Below are 17549 nucleotides of genomic sequence, written 5' to 3' on the forward strand. Positions count from 1 at the left end.
CTAAAAAACATGTTGTGAAGGTCATGTTTTTCATCCTCAGGTGCCATGATTTCATTCATATCCCATGGCAGACACTCCAGGGACCGTCTTCTCCTGAGTAGCTTGGGAAAGACTATGTATCGACAGCCATATGTAAGAACACTATTGGCAATTATAATGAAGTTCATCAGAAGTTTCATATTAAAAAAAGAATTGAGAAAGTCATAAATATCCCATGTTATTCAGACTTTGAGTTGATACATGGAACATTACACGTTCCATTGTCTAGTCTAGAGAAGGGCAATCTCATATGCAACATGAGCCAGGAGCCAAACATTCTCTCTGTTGCATATACACTATTCTATGTCAGTCATATTTGGAAACTCTCCTCCAACTTTCTGTGATTCCTGTCAGCTGGAGAATCTGTGATCATGTTACATCCAGTAATGCCTGGAATTACAGGGATTCAACACCCTCCTGTCTAATATCACTTCCTATGATGACATTCACTGAGTTATAATGCTTATTGCTTGCCTGATAATCAGTCCCTGGCAGTCAGTGCCATTTAATGAAATATTTCTTTGGTTGATGTGTATCTATATATCATTAAGATGATTAAGAACATTTTTATATGTTTTACTCAAAGGAATGAGATAATATCATTGTCATTTATAAGCAAATTTAATCTGTAATATTAGTATAAAACTTACCTTTTTTTTTTCTTTTACTCGGTATTTGTTTTGATACAGTGCTGTCTAGGATTACTTTGCAACAACACAGTTGAATGTCTGATATACTAATTTATGTAACTTGTTTCAATTACAATGAATTAGACAAATAGAGCATTGATTTTAATTTGTAATATTTTGAACTACCTTATATGTATGCTCATGATTGCCGCACTGAATCCTATCCCCATGAGAAATTGTAGTTTTTAAAAGTATCTCTTCAACACCACTGAATGAATTTTAAGAATGGTTGATATTCATTGGTTTAAAATAGAATCTTTCTATTGAGTTTGTTGCACTACATGTGTTAATCTGAATAAAAATTTGTCACATCCTTTGGTTAAATTATACCTTTGTCAGTTTAAATACTATTTCAGTACTTTTACAGACCTACTTACTAAGTAAATTTGTATCATTTTTGTACACTGGATGTATACATTTTATATAATATATGGCTATGTTTAATCTACTAATAATATACATTCTGTCTATAATGGAGACAGACTGTGAAATCCATTGTGGTTCTATGGAAATGCCATCCGGAGTTGTGGCCGTTCTAAGCATGTCAGCTGGTTTGCTTGAGCATTGGGCTGGGATCCATAAAATACTTATTATATGAAGCCAGCTAATCAAACATTCAGATTCTTCAATAATGTTGAATTTTATTTTGCCAAAATTGGGATATGAGGGTTCATGTAGTCTTCTGAAAAGACAAACTCTATATTGCTTAGAACACACAAAGTGTTACTTGAACTTTCTCTTTTTGCCTAAAAGTTATGTTACTGGCTTGCCATGGTGGAAAAATGCACACCACGTACCACATGTCCTTTCTGGTTATCAAGGAATGGTTTCTTCCTTTCCGTTTAGGCTATTCTATTGGCTGGAAATGTTAACATATTCACTACTATGCTTGATTAGTATGTAAAATGAAATTTGCTGATACATTTATCAGCTATTATTTCACAGTTTCCTTCAGGTTTGTTGTCTCATTACTTCTTGTTCATATCAGTTCTCTGATGCCATGTTTTTCTATGGGCAACCTGTGATAGTCTCCATCCCCTTCACATTGTGTAGAATAATATTAGAAGTATAGGTGTTGTATTTTCACTAAATGTTTGATACCATTTGTTAATGAAACATCATTGTACTATTTGATCCCCATCAGTTGGACACACTTTATTCATTCTTAAACCACTTAAAATATGGTGAGATACAGCACAGAGGAAAGATTTATTCAAAGCACTGAAGCAGTTATGAGAATCCACTGTTATTATTTTATACAGATGAAAAAATATCCTCTTCCATGATTGAGACATGCAATACAACAGATCTCACTGATTACCCGCTGATATTTTGCATACAATATCCTTATGGTGTACTCACTCTTTACATATGGTTCACTGAACAGCCTTGACTTGATGGAAGTGGTGAAGAATAATGTAGGTATAAAAGCTGATTTGAGCTCTACATATGATTAAGAAGATTTTTATCTGGGAAAGGCCATTCTCGTGACTAAATGCACAGGCTCTCTTCCACTTGGACCAGCAGAGATCCTGGAGCACAAGCCTGGTGACGTTGCACCATGAGTAACCATAGCACAGAGAAGGCTTGGCACTGATCCCGGAAAAGGTTCCCCTCAAGCCCACAGTAAGGGTCAGGCCTCTTTCAGAGGTACTCAGAATCTGTCCAGGAAATGACATGCTTGCAGAATAAATGCACAGGTTCTTTTCAACCTGGACCAGTAGAGATCCTGGGGCACAGGCCTAGTGAGGTTATGCCATGAGTAACAAGAACACTGAGAGGACTTAGCAGTGCTTTTGGAAAAGGTTTGTTTCCAGCCCATAGTAAGACTCAAACCTTTGTCAGAGGAAACTGGGCTGTGACCAGGAAAGGCAGTGCTTGAAGATCAGCTCCACAGGTTCTCTTACACCTAGACCTACTTCTCAGCACCTCATAGCACCTTTTTCAAAACTGAGCATATAGTCAGTCGAAAAACAAGCCCCAATGGATATAAGAAGATTGAAATACTCCCATGTATCTTATACGATCACCATGAACTAAAATGGTCTTCATTAACAACAAAGACAACATAAAGCTCACATACACAAAGAAACTGAACAATGTTCTACTCATCGATACCATGGTCAAAGAAGAAATAATGAAATTAAGGATTTACTAAAATTTAATGAAAATGAAAGGACAACATATCCAAACCTTGGGGATGAAATGAAAACAGTTCTAAGAGGAAAACACATTGATATACAGAAGTTCATCAATGTATTTCACCATTTAAACAAACTAAAAAAAAACCCACATAATCATCTCAATAGATTTCCATATATTAAACTATCCCTACATCCAAGGAATGAAGCCTACTTGTTCATGGTGAATGATAGTTTTGATATGTTCTTGGATTCGGTTTGCAAAATTTTATTAAGTATTTTTGTATCAATGTTCATAAAGGAGATTGGCCTGAAGTTCTCTTTCCTTGTAAGGTGTTGTGTAGTTTAGGAATGAGTGTTATTGTTGCTTTGAAGAATGAACTTAGTAGTATTCCATCTAACTTTATTTTGTGGAATAGTTTGGAGAGTATTGGTATTAGGTATTCTATAAAATTCTGATAGAATTCTGCACTGAACCCATCTGAACCCATTTTTTATTTTGGAGGCTTTTGATGAGTGTTTATATTTCTTTAGATGGGATTTTTAGATGGTTTTTCTCATCCTGAGTTAACGTTGGTATCTAGTATCTGTCTAGAAATATATCCATTACCTCAAGATTTTCCTGTTTTGTTGAGTATAGGCTTTTGTAGTAAGATCTGATAATTTTCAATTTCCTCAGTTCTGTTACATCTTCCCTTTTATTTCTGATTTTGTTAATTTCTGTACTGTCTTTTTGTCTTCTAGTTAGTCTGGCTAAGGGTTTTTCAATCTTGTAGTCCATGAAGTGAACTCACCCAGCCTGCCGACCTGGCAGGAGTGGCTCCTCCTCATTTACTTTCTAAGGGAGGGGAGACAAGAATTCTCCTCCCTTTTTTGGCAAGGGTTTTGTATTTATATTTTTGACACAATTTCCCAGTATCAATATCCATAATAATTAATAATTTTTAAGTTTAATTTTATACATAATACATAATAGTTAATGTATTTAAGTTTAATTTTCTGATAAAGAACACATTTATAGTAGATCAAGATAACTAGATGGAAGAAATACACACTGCACTTGACAACAGTTTTTGAAAGCAGACTCCTTTTAACTGGCATTGTGTACACCTGAAAGCTGCTCTCTTATTTTCCTGATGCATGATTAACAGCTGAGCAAATGCCAGAGAAATACCACTTTTTAGTTTAAAGTCTGCTAGCGAAAATTTCATGATGGTAAGGTGGTTTTCCTGCATAATGTGATTCCGGTGCGTTAGATGGTCAGGAAGTGATAATAAACAGCCACAGCAATGTGGTTGAGTCAAACTATGCTCAATACATGTAAAATTGTATAGTAATAGCATAGAACTCAGACACATTCTCCTTACAGTGTAAGTCAGCTTAGAGGTTTTACCATATTTAATATGATGTTGATTCTATAAAACACACCGAATTACTAGGAAATCATAATCTCTCAACAAACATTGAAGACCAGAATCCATTCACTGTTCATCAGACAGCATTACCCAGGAGAAACGGTACAATACCTCAGAGACAAATCATAGATCATGGTTTGCATGATGTACAAGGACAGAGGAGGGAAAGATTTTAGAAAAACCCACAGGACTTTTCTTTTCCTGTCCATCACTAACAGCCAAAGGTACTCTGGACATTGTGTATTCTTCCTGTGAACCTTCCAAATTCTGGAGAAGCTTGGAGCAAACATTTAAAAAACTAATAGTCACATAACAGCGATCTTTCTGAAACGGCTTCAGTGGGTCAGTAGGTCCCATGTTCTGATGCTATATGGTATGGCAAGGAGGCAGACATGGGGAATGGTCTAGAAAGTCTGCCATGGGAATCTTAAAGATACACATCTCTACCGATTCCAATAGGTTCTGTATTTAATAAACACTAATGTTTAAATAAAAAAAAAAAAAAAAACACTATCAGAAGCTACAGGCAAGCACCTTTAAACCTTTCCTTACACCTCATAATACAATGGGCTTTGTATCTCCGGCCAAAAATCATTAGTCTGTTAGAGCAGCTCCTGGAGTCCTTGTCTGGCTTATGAGGGCCTTTATGTTGCTTTAAGATCTAGTCCCTCTTGGTTATTTTGGTGCCTCTTATTTTCTCAAGTGTAACAAACTGCTTTAGAACTGACTCCTAGGCTCACTCCATATCCCTGCAGTAATGGGCTTCTAGGAGCAAACGGAAGTGGAGGTGTGGCTGTAATCTCTGAGTCTACTCCTCCATATTGTCATCCCCTTAGCAAGTTTCCAAAGGCAACACAGTGAATTTGTAGCTCAGACTTCCACACCCATGGATTCAGCATAAAAAACCTGGCATGACATACACACCTATAATCTCGGCCTTCAAGAGGCAGAGGCAGGAGGATTTTCAATTCAAGACCATCCTGTGTTACACGTGAGATTCTACCTTAATATATCTCTGTCCTCATAGGAAAAAAGAAATGGAAAGTAAAAGGAAATGTAGAAGAATATAGATGAGGAAAATGGAAGGAGGAGAGGAAGGATAAAATGACTATTTAGAAGATGTTATTTCTGCATCAAACATGCAGAGATCTATCTGTGTGTCATGATTTCCAAAAAATTCAATGTGTTTTCTTAGAATCAATATTGTATTGAAGATTATAAAATATCTACGTTGATTTCTCATGTAAGAAGGATTGTGTTTGGGTTCATAAAGTTTACATAAAGTTTACATAGGAGACCTGGCCATCCCTAGATGTGATATTGATGAGGGGGCTGGAACCAGAGTCCCAGTTATACTGAGAACTGACTGTATGTTGATTGTTAACTACATCTTATGGAAATTGTCAAGGTGACAATCAGAATCTAGGGAAGAATCATTAATACAGATGAGTCATTCTGTCCCATGTATGATCAGACAGGGTGAGAGTAAAGAAGTTGGCACAGAGTCAAACAGTGAGCACCAACAGCCCTCCCATCTTGTCTCTTACATAGTATATTCTATGACAAGAGTTGTCCAAAGGAATAAAAAAAAGAAGGCAAAACCCAGAGATTATAGCCTTCATTGTTCTCTGCCTTTTAAATTCTTTCTGAAGATATGTTAGGAGCCCACATACAGAAAGTATATTAAACAGCATCTAACAGAAACCTTACCAATCTCTCCCCTTCTGTGCATAGCAAGTACCCATTACTCAAAGGTGCAATAGTACTTTTCAAGAAAGGACACAGGAAGAAGGGTGGGAACCTCTTCTTCTGCTTGCCATAGGTTAGCCTATTTGTGGTCAGTTGAAGCAAGATTTTTTTTTTTTTTTTTTTTTTTGCATTCAAAGCAATAAAACATCTATTGCTGTATGCTAAGAGTCACGGTTTTGGCATAGTGTGTTCTATTTTTAAAAATTTTATTTTATGTATGTTAGTAAACTGTCATTGTCTTCAGACATACAAAAGAGGGCATCAGATCACATGACCAATAGTTGTGAGCCACCATGTGGTTGCTGGGAATTGAACTCGGGACCTTGTAGATTGTCCTGTAGCTTGTTTGTATTTTAATGTTAATGCTACTTCCAGAAGAAGACTGCAACTGAACCTTCCTATTTTAATTGGTAAAATAAAGGAAAGGCAGTGACTGGGTGGGGTGGGGGAAGTATGAGGGCTGAGAGGTTGGAAGAAGGTCAGAGGATAGAGGTTAGAGGTCGAGGCAACATGGAGCTCCACAAAGTCCAGCTGGGCCAAGGTGGTATTTATTGGTGTTAAAAAGCTATGATCATTAAGGATTTTACAGGTCTAACATCTCATAAAAAAAGGGCAGTTTATCTTTGTCTATTTGATGCAATCTTGTTGTGTAGAGAGTTTTTGGATTGAGAGTTGAATATATAAATCTATATGAAAAGCTATTGGGCTGTAGAGTTGTGTTTGTGTGGAATTTTGGGGTACAGAATTACCCTGGGACAGAGGCAGAGAACAGGTGGTAGAAAACTGCCAAGGGAAGGGAGTTGCACCAATGAGTTGAGCCATGGTGGCAACTCAGACTGACACCCTGTCCTACCTAAAGCATTGAGGTTCCAGTAGGTTTCTATTATCACATCTTTGTAAAGAATCTTCTGTGAAGGATACAGCAAAGCCCATTCTTCTTGAGTGAAGTTCACATGCACATCATCATAGGTCACTGCATCCTAAAATATCTCATACTTTTGTAAGACAGAAACCATGATACAGACAATCACATAAACATATACTTTGCTGACAATATATTCATATAATTCTGGTGGTTCTTCCACTTATTACTTGACCTAGAGGTTCTTATGTAATCACCAGGTGATCCTAGAAGTAAACTGTCATTTTTTGCTCTGTGAATAGGATATAAATGTAGCCTTGAAAGAGAAATGTCAACACAGAAGTGGGGTGGGGAGAGAGGGATGAATGGAGAGAAAGAAGGAGAGAAAAAGAGAAACCACAACAAGCAAACAGTACTAAGCACACATCAGAGAAATTATATGAACAATTACTAACTACAAAAAGTGATGGGGAAACTGGATGTATTGACTCATGTCTTCCTTTAATCCCATCATTCAGGAGGTAGAGCGAGGTGTATCTCATTGAGTTACATGCCTGTCTGGTCTATCGAGGACAGACACAGATACATATTAAGATCCTGGCTCTCCTATGAAAAACAATCAAACAAGAAATAGGCAAAGAACTCAGATGTTTTACTAAAGATTATTATACATTCATTCTAGTTGTGTATTCATCTTCCAAAATCTTCCAAAAGTGCCCAAGTTTAAACTGTAACACTAATAAGATCTTACTAGAATGGATCTATGTTTAAACAGTTACAAATAAACAGATAAAAATATTAGTAGTGTAAATGTTGATCCTCAATAACCAACATAGGACAGGAGAGTTGGCTCCGCAGTGAAGAGCTCTTGCTGGACTTGTAGATAATTGCACTCAATTGCCAGTACATACAAGGGGCCTCCCAACCATCCATTACTCCAAGTTCAGGAAGTCTGAGGCCATCCTCTGACTACAATGAGGAACAGGCACACATGAGGTACTTATTCATGCATACAGGCAAAGTACTCCCATTCTTTATGAAAACCAAAAACATCCAGAACAGGTAGGAAGAATGTTATACAGGCACAGTTCAATGACTTCAGAAGCTCAGGAAATATAAATGTCATGAATACATGCCATCCATAGACACAGAATATTCTCTCTTCCAGATTTCAAGTCACATGGATGAAGATCAATACAACAGCATATGCTTGACATGTAGCTAAATCTACATTTCAGGGCCATCAGCCAATAATATGAAAACAAGCAAACAGACAAACAAAGCAGCCATGCATGCTGACCCACATTTAATCCCAGCACTGGTGAGTCAGAGCCAGGTAGAACTTAAGTTAGAGGCTTACATGTTCTATATACATACTTTCAGGATAGCCATGGCTACACAGAAAAACATTGTCTTCAAAACCCAAAATAAAAATAAAAAAGCAGGCTATCAAAATAGCATAGCACTGACTAGTAATTACTTCTGTTGCATCTCATGTGACTTATGGCTATGGTCTATAATGGGGAAGGTATGACAGCATGAGAAGGAAGCTCACCGGTCAGTTTCACCCACAACACAGTAGAAACAAAACACAGGAAAGGGATCAAAACCCATGCTCAATAAGAAATCTAGAAAGGTTTCTCCTACAAAAACTTCTATAACCTGCCCAGAAAAAGTAACAAAGGAGAGACAAGTGTTTAAAGATACCATCCTATTTGGGAATTCTTTTTTTTTTCTTTGAAAATTTCATTGGATATTTTGTGTAATTATATTTCAAATGTTATCCCCTTTCCCATTTCTCCTCTCCCCTCTTTCTCCTTCTATGAGTATCCTCCCACTCCCACCCACCCTCTCCTACCTCAACACCCTAGCATTCCCCTACACTGGGGAAATGAGTTTTGTACTTTTAAACATGATTAACAAATGGGACTTAATGAGATTGCAAAGTTTCTGTAAAGCTAAAGACATTGTCAAGAAAACAAAAGGGCAGCCAACAGAATGGGAAAAGATCTTTACCAACTCCACATCAGATAGAGGCCTAATATCCAAGGTATACAAAGAACTCAAAAAGCTAGACACCAGAGAATCAAACAGCTCTATTTAAAATAGTGTACAGAGGTAAACAAAACATTCTCAATTGAGGAATATCAAATGGCTGAGAAACATCTAAGGAAGTGTTTGACATCCTTAGCCATCAGGGAAATGCAAATCAAAACAACCCTGAGATTCCACCTCATACCAGTCAGATTGCCCAAGATCCAAATCTCAGATGACAGCAGATGCTCTCAAGGTTGTGGAGAAAGAGGAATACTTCTCCACTGTTGGTGTGGTTGTAAACTGATACAACCACTCTGGAAATCAGTCTGGAGATTCCTCAGAATATTGGACTTAGTAGTACCTGAAGATTCAGCTATTCCACTTCTGGGCATATACCCCAGAGACACTCCAATATACAATAAAGATACATGCACCACAATGTTCATAGCAGCTCTATGTATAATAGCCAGAAGGTGGAAAGAACCCTGCTTTCCTTCAGTAGATGAAGGGATACAAAAATTGTGGTACATTAACACAATGGAGTACTACTCAGCCACCAGAAACAATGACTTAACCAAATTCATAAGAAAATGGTTGCATCTAGAGAATATTATCCTGAGTGAGATAATCCAGTCACAAAAGAACAGACATAATGTGCAGTCACTGATAGTGGGATGCTAACCCCAGAGGCTTGCACTGCCCCAGAAACAACTCACAAACTGTATGAAGTTCAAGAAAAAAAACATTAGTCTCAATCCTTACACACTAAGAAAACGTTCACTAATTCCGGGTCACATCCTGTTTTGCATGTACTTTTTGCTCATTGTAACTAGTAAGATTTTAATCCAGAGTATCAAACCTTAAAAAATGCATAACATTTGCACATTTATCTTTGTTTTTTTTTTTTAAATAAAGTTCTTCAATAAACGAAAAAAGAACCGCCCATGTTGTGTCTTTCCTTTTGTAATGAGGTTGGGCACGACATTATCCTATTCTACTGCTGGCTTCCTCAGGGACTTATGGCACTCTGGGGATCTCTAGCTGGGTGCTTCATGCCACCTCTATGAACTCAGGCATGGTTCCTACCACCACTCCTGATGCTTCTGTCCTAGATGTCTTATGGCTTCCTCAGTGTGTTGATTTCACTCACTTTCCTTCATCACCCAGTAGGAATAAAACTCACAACCATTATGTTATCGAGCAGGTTTAGATGTTAAATTCTCAACCCACAAACTCTCTACACAATAAACTTACAACCAATAAAGAATGATATAAACTGCCCATCTATATGAGATAAAATGACCCATAGAAACCTTTAGAAATAATAACCATATATATAATGAAGAGATGCACTTAGAAAATAGTAAACATCTGCCTCCATCTCCATTTTTCCTGGAATCTCCCCCTCTTTCTCCCTCCTCTTCTGTTTCCTAGCCTTTTCTCCACCTACCATCCTACTGTCCAATTGTATATCACCTAAGTATAAACCTACAAATTTCTTGGACAAGCATATAATAATCATTACAGAGAGATATAAGCATTCTTATTTAGACCTTCATTCTAAACTTCTTATGGTCTATGGGTTGTATTCTGGGTAGTCTGTTCTTTTTGTTAATATCCGCTTATCAATGAATATATACCATCCACATCCTTTTGGATCTAAGTTACCTCATTGAGGATGATATTTTATAGTTCCATCATTTTGCCTGCAAAATTCATGACATTCTCATTTTTAAGAGTTAACAATATTTTACTGTGTAAATGATCCACATTTTCTATACCGATTCCATAGTTGAGGGACATATGCATTGTCCCCAACTTCTGGCTATTACAAATAATGCTGCTAAAAACATAGGGGAGCATGTGTTCTTGTGATGTGGTGAGGTATCTTTTGGGTATATAGCCAGGTATGGTATGTCTGGGTTTGAAGATAGAACTATTTCCAGTTTTCTGAGAAGCTGCCACATTGAATTCCAAAGTGGTTGTACAGGTTTTCACTCTAACCTGCAATGAAAGAATGTTTTCCTTGCTCCACATCATCACCAGCATGTGCTCAACTTTGAGATCTTAATATTAGCCATTCTGAAGGGTGAAAGGGGGAAGCTCAAAGTTGTTTTCATTTGCATTTCCCTTATGACTAAGGCCAGATCATCATGTCCAAAGTTCTTCTACCTTCCATAGCCTGCCTTTCTCCAAGGAAGCTCATAATAACCAAGAACATAGGTGAGACTCCCACCCAAATACCCATGCCAGCTAGAACACTCACAGAGCCTAGCTGACACTAGTACTACCCACACTGTGGAGCTCCGATTTCCTTTAGGCCTATATCTTCACAGAGGCCAGATCAGTGGGCCTGATTACCTCTCACACCCTAAAGCCTCTGACTCCGAGGAAATCTTCTGTAACCAGGGACAAAGCCTGCCTATCTCCCAGGAGGTCTGCAGTAACAAAAACACAGGAGTACCGCATTAACATGGGAACAGTCCTTTCACTTTGCTCCTCCATTTGCAACTTGAGCATATCCTGTTCCCATAGCTCAGGACCTGTCTATCTACCAGGATGTTTTTCCTGGGGAGGAATACAGGAGGTCTGCCCTAACCAGAGATGCAGGAAGCCCACTCTAACCTGAGACAGTACTGCCTGCTTCCCAAAAGACTGGCTCTTACCCAGGTCACAAAGTTTTAATTGCCTCCATAGAGGCTGGCTGCATACAGAGATATCACCGGTCCAGTTATCACCGGAGATAAACAGATGTCAATCCCAAGAGAATAAGCTAGAGTCCTGTGAGGTTGGCTGTGGTCCTGCCATTCACTGCACCCAGAGGTAGCCTCTGAATAACTTCACTATTGGAGCTTCATCTGTGTAGAGCATTTAGAACAGTGGCTTGTGTGTAGAAACATCCTTGGCATGATGCTAAACTCAGAGAGCCCTAGTTTCTCTAAGTTCTGTTCTTATTTAACATTAAGGTGATGTAAAAGAACAGACCTGATGATGTAAAGGATTTACTAATGCTTAGGAGATGGTGACACCTAGTAGAATTTAGCAGAGAGAGGACTGCCTATGAAACACCCCACAGATAAACAGTATGCTAACCTGGCCTGGTAGAGATTAGAATGTTAGGGTACACAAGTTTATTTACCAGGATTGTCCAGGGTATGGCTCCAGACCATAACAAAGCAATAACCCTAATTTATAACCAGCCACCAAGCCCATCCCATATCAAGGAGCAGACTTTTAACAAGCTGCTTGATGAGGATTACAGGATCACAGTCAACAGTAAGGCCTGAAGTGGTAAAGGCTAAGATATCTTCTTGAGAAAAGCATACTCTGCCACATGAGCAAGATGACACCAGGTAACAACCATTTTCAAAGTTAAACCAGAAACAAAACTAAACACTATTGTGTTGAGTGCTGGCCTGATTAAACCAGGTTTTCTTTCCTTGAGGTCCCAGTGCCCCAAAGGGCCCAGACCTTTCCCAGCTCTTGCAAACATATTTCTGGTTTTAGGGAAGGAACTCTGTTTTATCTCAATAATTCAGAGTCTAAGTGAGTGGTTGCATCAGATTCTGAGAACATAACTCTTCCCAGTGCTTGGGGCTGTAGTTATCAGTCCTATGGCCACTATAGCCTTGGTCAGGAACGTTCTTGAAAACACCTGTTTGTTTAGACTTCTGAGTGTGCCCCATTGCATGATGCTTCTGCTAACTTCAAATTTTCCTCTCTCTGCTGACTTCATAGACCTTCCCTACTTCCTTCCATTTGCCCCATGTAAGTAGTATGCAAGATGTTATTCTTAAGAAGCTTAGTTAGCATAAAACATAGCATGTGCAAGGCCTTCCCACCCCAGCATTTACACATTTTATCATCTCCTTTTCCTATGTGTTTCCTTCCCATTTGTGACCTTCCTCAAAAGACCCTGTCACTGAAGATTGATCAGCAGTTTTAAGAAACTGTATTTAAGAAATGTTCCTGCCCCAGAACGGTAGCTTGTAAAGGCTGAACAACTGGTGAGTGGGAGACCTAGGCTGCAGGGGAGCAGAGAGATCTCTGCGGAGTGCACACGGAACGTGCACCCCCTGCCTTGCCCTTCACTGCCGTGCTTGATCCAGCGACCAGAAACAGAACGTTGGAACTTCTGTTCCCACCCGACGACTCTGAGGCATAGAACAGGGCTCGGCCCATCTGACACCTGGACCAGTGGAGATCCAGGGACAAAGACCAGATACAAGGGAAAGGCAAGAACAACAAAATCGCAAGAGGAAAGCAAAAGAGTATATCTCAAGGAAACCAAGACAATCTAGCAACACCAGAACCCAGCTCTCCCATAACAGCAAACATCGGAATTCCAAACACTCCAGAAAAAGAAGACACAGACCTGAAATCATACCTCAAGATGCTGAGAAAGATACTTAAACAAGAAACGGAGAAAAAGCAAAAAGATTCAGAAGCTTTTAAAGAAGAAACAAGAAAAAAACTCAAGGAACTCAAAGAACTAGAAGGAAACAGAACCAAAGAAATAAAGGAATGGAAAAGGGAAATTAAAACGGAAATTGACACAATAAAGAAAACCCTAAAAGAGATAACCCTAGAGTCAGAACACCAAAAAAAGTAATCAGGAGTCACAGAAGCAAGCATTTCCAATAGATTACAAGAGATCGAAGAGAGAATCTCGGGGGCAGAAGACAACATTGCAAACATAGACAAAACAGCCAGAGAAGATGCAAAAAACAAAAAAATCCTAACCCAAAATGTCCAGGAGATCTAGGACACAAAGAGAAGACTGAACTTAAGGATAATAGGAATAGAAGAGGGAGAAGAGTATCAACTAAGAGGCACAGTAAATATCTTCAACAAAATCGTAGAAGAAAACTTCCCTACCCTCAAGAATGAGATGACCACGAGCATAAAAGAAGCCTTCAGAACTCCAAATAGGTTGGACCAGAAAAGAAATACCTCCTGACACATAATAGTAAAAACATCAAGTGCCCAAAGTAAAGAAAGAATACTAAAAGCAGTAAGGGAAAAAGGTCAGGTAACATATAAAGGCAGACCAATCAGACTCACACCCGATTTCTCAACAGAGACTATGAAAGCTAGAAGAGCCTGGACAGACATCATGCACTCCTTAAGAGAGCACAAGTGCCAGCCCAAGCTGCTATACCCAGCAAAACTATCAATCACCATTGATGGAGAGACAACGATATTTCAAGACAAATCAAAATTCACACAATATCTGACCACAAACCCAGCAGTACAATGAACTATAGGTGGAAAACCCAATACAAGGAGGAAAATACAGCCTAGTAAAAACAAGAAAACTCCTAAACAAGAAAACTGAATGAAGAAAAAAACACAGACACAACTCAACCCAAAAAAGCAATAATGGCAGGAAACAGAAACAACTATTCCTTGATATCTATTAACATAAATGGTCTCAACTCCCCAATAAAAAGACATAGACTATCAGACTGGATACATAAACAAAATCCAGCCTTTTGCTGCATACAGAAAACTCATCTCAGAGACAAAGACAGACACTATCTCAGAGTAAAAGGGTGGGAAAAAAACTTCCAAGCAAACAGCTCCAAGAAGCAAGCTGGAGTGGCTATTCTAATATCGAATAAAGTAAATTTCCAACCTAAAGTTATCAAAAAAGATAAGGAAGGACACTTTTTACTCATTACCGGGGAAATCTGTCAGTAGGAACTCTCAATCCTTAACATATATGCTCCAAATAAAAAATCACCCACATTCATAAAAGAAACTCTACTAAAGCTCAAAAAATACATTTCACCCCAAACAATAATAGTGGGAGACTTTAATACCCCACTCTCACCAATGGACGGATCAGGGAAACAGAAACTGAACAAGGACACTGAAAAACTAGCAGAGACTTTGAACCAACTAGAATTAATAGATATATACAGAACATACTATCGCAAAGTAAAAGAATACAACTTCTTCTCACCACCCCATGGCACCTTCTCGAAAATTGACCACATAATTGGACACAAAACGAGCCTTCACCGATATAAGAAGATTGAAATACTCCCATGCATCCTCTCAGATCACCATGGTCTACGGCTGGCCTTTAACAACAACAAAGATAACAAAAAGCCCACATACACATGGAACTAAACAACGCTCTGTTAAAGGATAGCAGGGTCAAAGAAGAAATAAAGAAAGATATTAAGGACTTTCTAGAATTCAACGAAAACGATAAAACAACATACCCAAACCTATGGGATGCAATGAAAGCAGAATTGAGAGGAAAACTCATAGCCCTAAATGCTTCCAAAAATAAACTGGAGAGAGCTCATATCAGCAACCTGACAGCACAGCGAAAAGCCCTAGAACAAAAGGAAGCAGATATACCCAAAAAGAGTAGACGGCAAGAAATAATCAAACTTAGGGCAGAAATAGACCAAATAGAAACAAAAAGAACCATTGAAAAAATCAACAAAACCAAGACCCGGTCCTTTGAGAAAATCAACAAGATTGATAAACCCCTAGCCAGACTAACTAAAGGGCAAAGAGAGAGTATCCAAATTAACAAAATCAGAAATGAAAGTGGTGACATAACAACTGAAACTAAGGAAATTCAAGAAATCATCAGATCCTACTACAAAAACTTATACTCCACAAAATTGGAAAATCTGGAGGAAATGAACGAATTCCTAGACAGATACAAGGTCCCAAAGTTTAACCAGGACCAAGTAAACCATCTAAATAACCCTATAACACCTTAAGAAATAGAAGTCATCAAAAGCCTCCCAACCAAAAAAAGCCCAGGTCCAGACGGGTTCAGTGCAGAATTTTATCAGAAATTTATTGGGGATATAACACCAATATTCTCCAAACTATTCCAAAAGATAGAATCAGATGGAATATTACGCAACTCATTTTTTGAGGCTACAAAAACCCTCGTACCTAAACCACACAAAGACCCTACAAGGAAAGAGAGCTTCAGACCAATCTCACTTATGAACATTGATGCAAAAATACTCAACAAAATCCTTGCAAACCGAATCCAAGAACACATCAAAACAATCATTCATCATGACCAAGTAGGCTTCATCCCTGGGATGCAGGGATGGTTTAACATAAGGAAATCCATCAATGTAATCCACCATATAAACAAATTTAAAGACCAAAATACATGGTCATCTCACTAGAGGCTGACAAAGCATTTGACAAAATCCAACACCCCTTCATGTTAAAAGTCCTGGAAAGAACAGGAATCCAAGGCCCATATTTAAACATAATAAAAGCAATATACAGCAAAACAACAGCCAACATCAAACTTAATGGCGAGAAACTTGAAGCAATCCAACTTAATCAGGGACTCGACAAGGCTGCCCACTCTCCCCCTACCTATTCAACATAGTACTGGACGTCCTGGCTGGAACAATTAGACACCAAAAGGAGATCAAGGGGATAAAAATCGGAAAGAAAGAGATAAAAACATCACTCTTTGCCGATGACATGATAGTGTACTTGAGTGATCCCAAAAATTCCACCAGAGAAATCCTACAGCTGATAAACAAGTTCAGCTAAGTGGCCGGATACAACATTAACTCAAACAAATCAGTAGCCTTCCTATACTCAAAGGACAAACATGTGGAGAAAGAAATTAGGGAAAAGGTACCCTTCACAATCATTACAAAAACTATGAAATACCTTGGTGTGACTCTAACTAAGCAAGTGAAGGACCTGTATGACAAAAACTTCAAACCTCTAAAGAAAGAAATTGAGGAGGATCTCAGAAAATGGAAAGATCTCCCATGCTCACGGATTGGAAAGATCAACATCTTAAAAATGGCCATCCTACCAAAAGCAATCTACAGATTCAATGCAATCCCCATCAAAATTACAACCCAGTTATTCATGGAATTGGAAAGATCAGTGTGCAATTTCATATGGAATAACAAAAGACCTAGAATAGCGAAATCCATCCTCAACAACAAAAAAACATCTGCGGGAATCACTATCCCTGACCTCAAGCTATATTACAAGGCAATAGTGCTGAAAACTGCATGGTACTGGTACAGAAATAAGCAGGTGGATCAATGGAATAGAATAGAAGATCCAGAAATGAGCCCTCATGTATACGGTCACCTGATTTTTGACAAAGGAGCAGTAAACATTCAATGGAAAAAGGACAGCCTATTCAACAAATGGTGCTGGTCCAACTGGCACTAAACATGCAAAAGAATGAAAATAGACCCGTTCTTATCTCCTTGTAAAAAGCTCAAGTGTAAATGGATTAAAGATCTCCACATTAAACCAGATACACTGAAACTATTAGATGAGAAAGTAGGGAAAACCTTAGAATACATAGGCGCAGGAGAAAATTTCCTGAACAAATCACCAATGGCTCAAGCTCTAAGGTCAAAGATTAACAAATGGGACTTAATGAGATTGCAAAGTTTCTGTAAGGCTAAGGACATCGTCAAGAAAACAAAACGGCAACCAACAGAATGGGAAAAGATCTTTACCAAAACCACATCAGATAGAGGCCTTATATCCATGGTGTACAAGGAACTCAAAAAGCTAGACACCAGAGAATCAAATAACCCTATTAAAAAATAAGGTACAGAGCTAAACAAATCATTTT

The 17549-nt window shown here is 38.4% G+C and overlaps 1 protein-coding gene across 2 annotated transcripts in view; it reads left to right on the plus strand.

The window, feature by feature from the left end:
• Nucleotides 1–17549, plus strand: part of LOC308427551 (vomeronasal type-2 receptor 116-like) — a gene marked incomplete at both ends in the record, with an annotated part of 110104 nt that overhangs the window by 66562 nt on the left and 25993 nt on the right. The window lies entirely within an intron of this gene.

The sequence above is a fragment of the Micromys minutus genome (genome assembly GCF_963924665.1).
Source record: "Micromys minutus genome assembly, chromosome: 11".
Taxonomy (NCBI): Eukaryota; Metazoa; Chordata; class Mammalia; order Rodentia; family Muridae; genus Micromys; species Micromys minutus.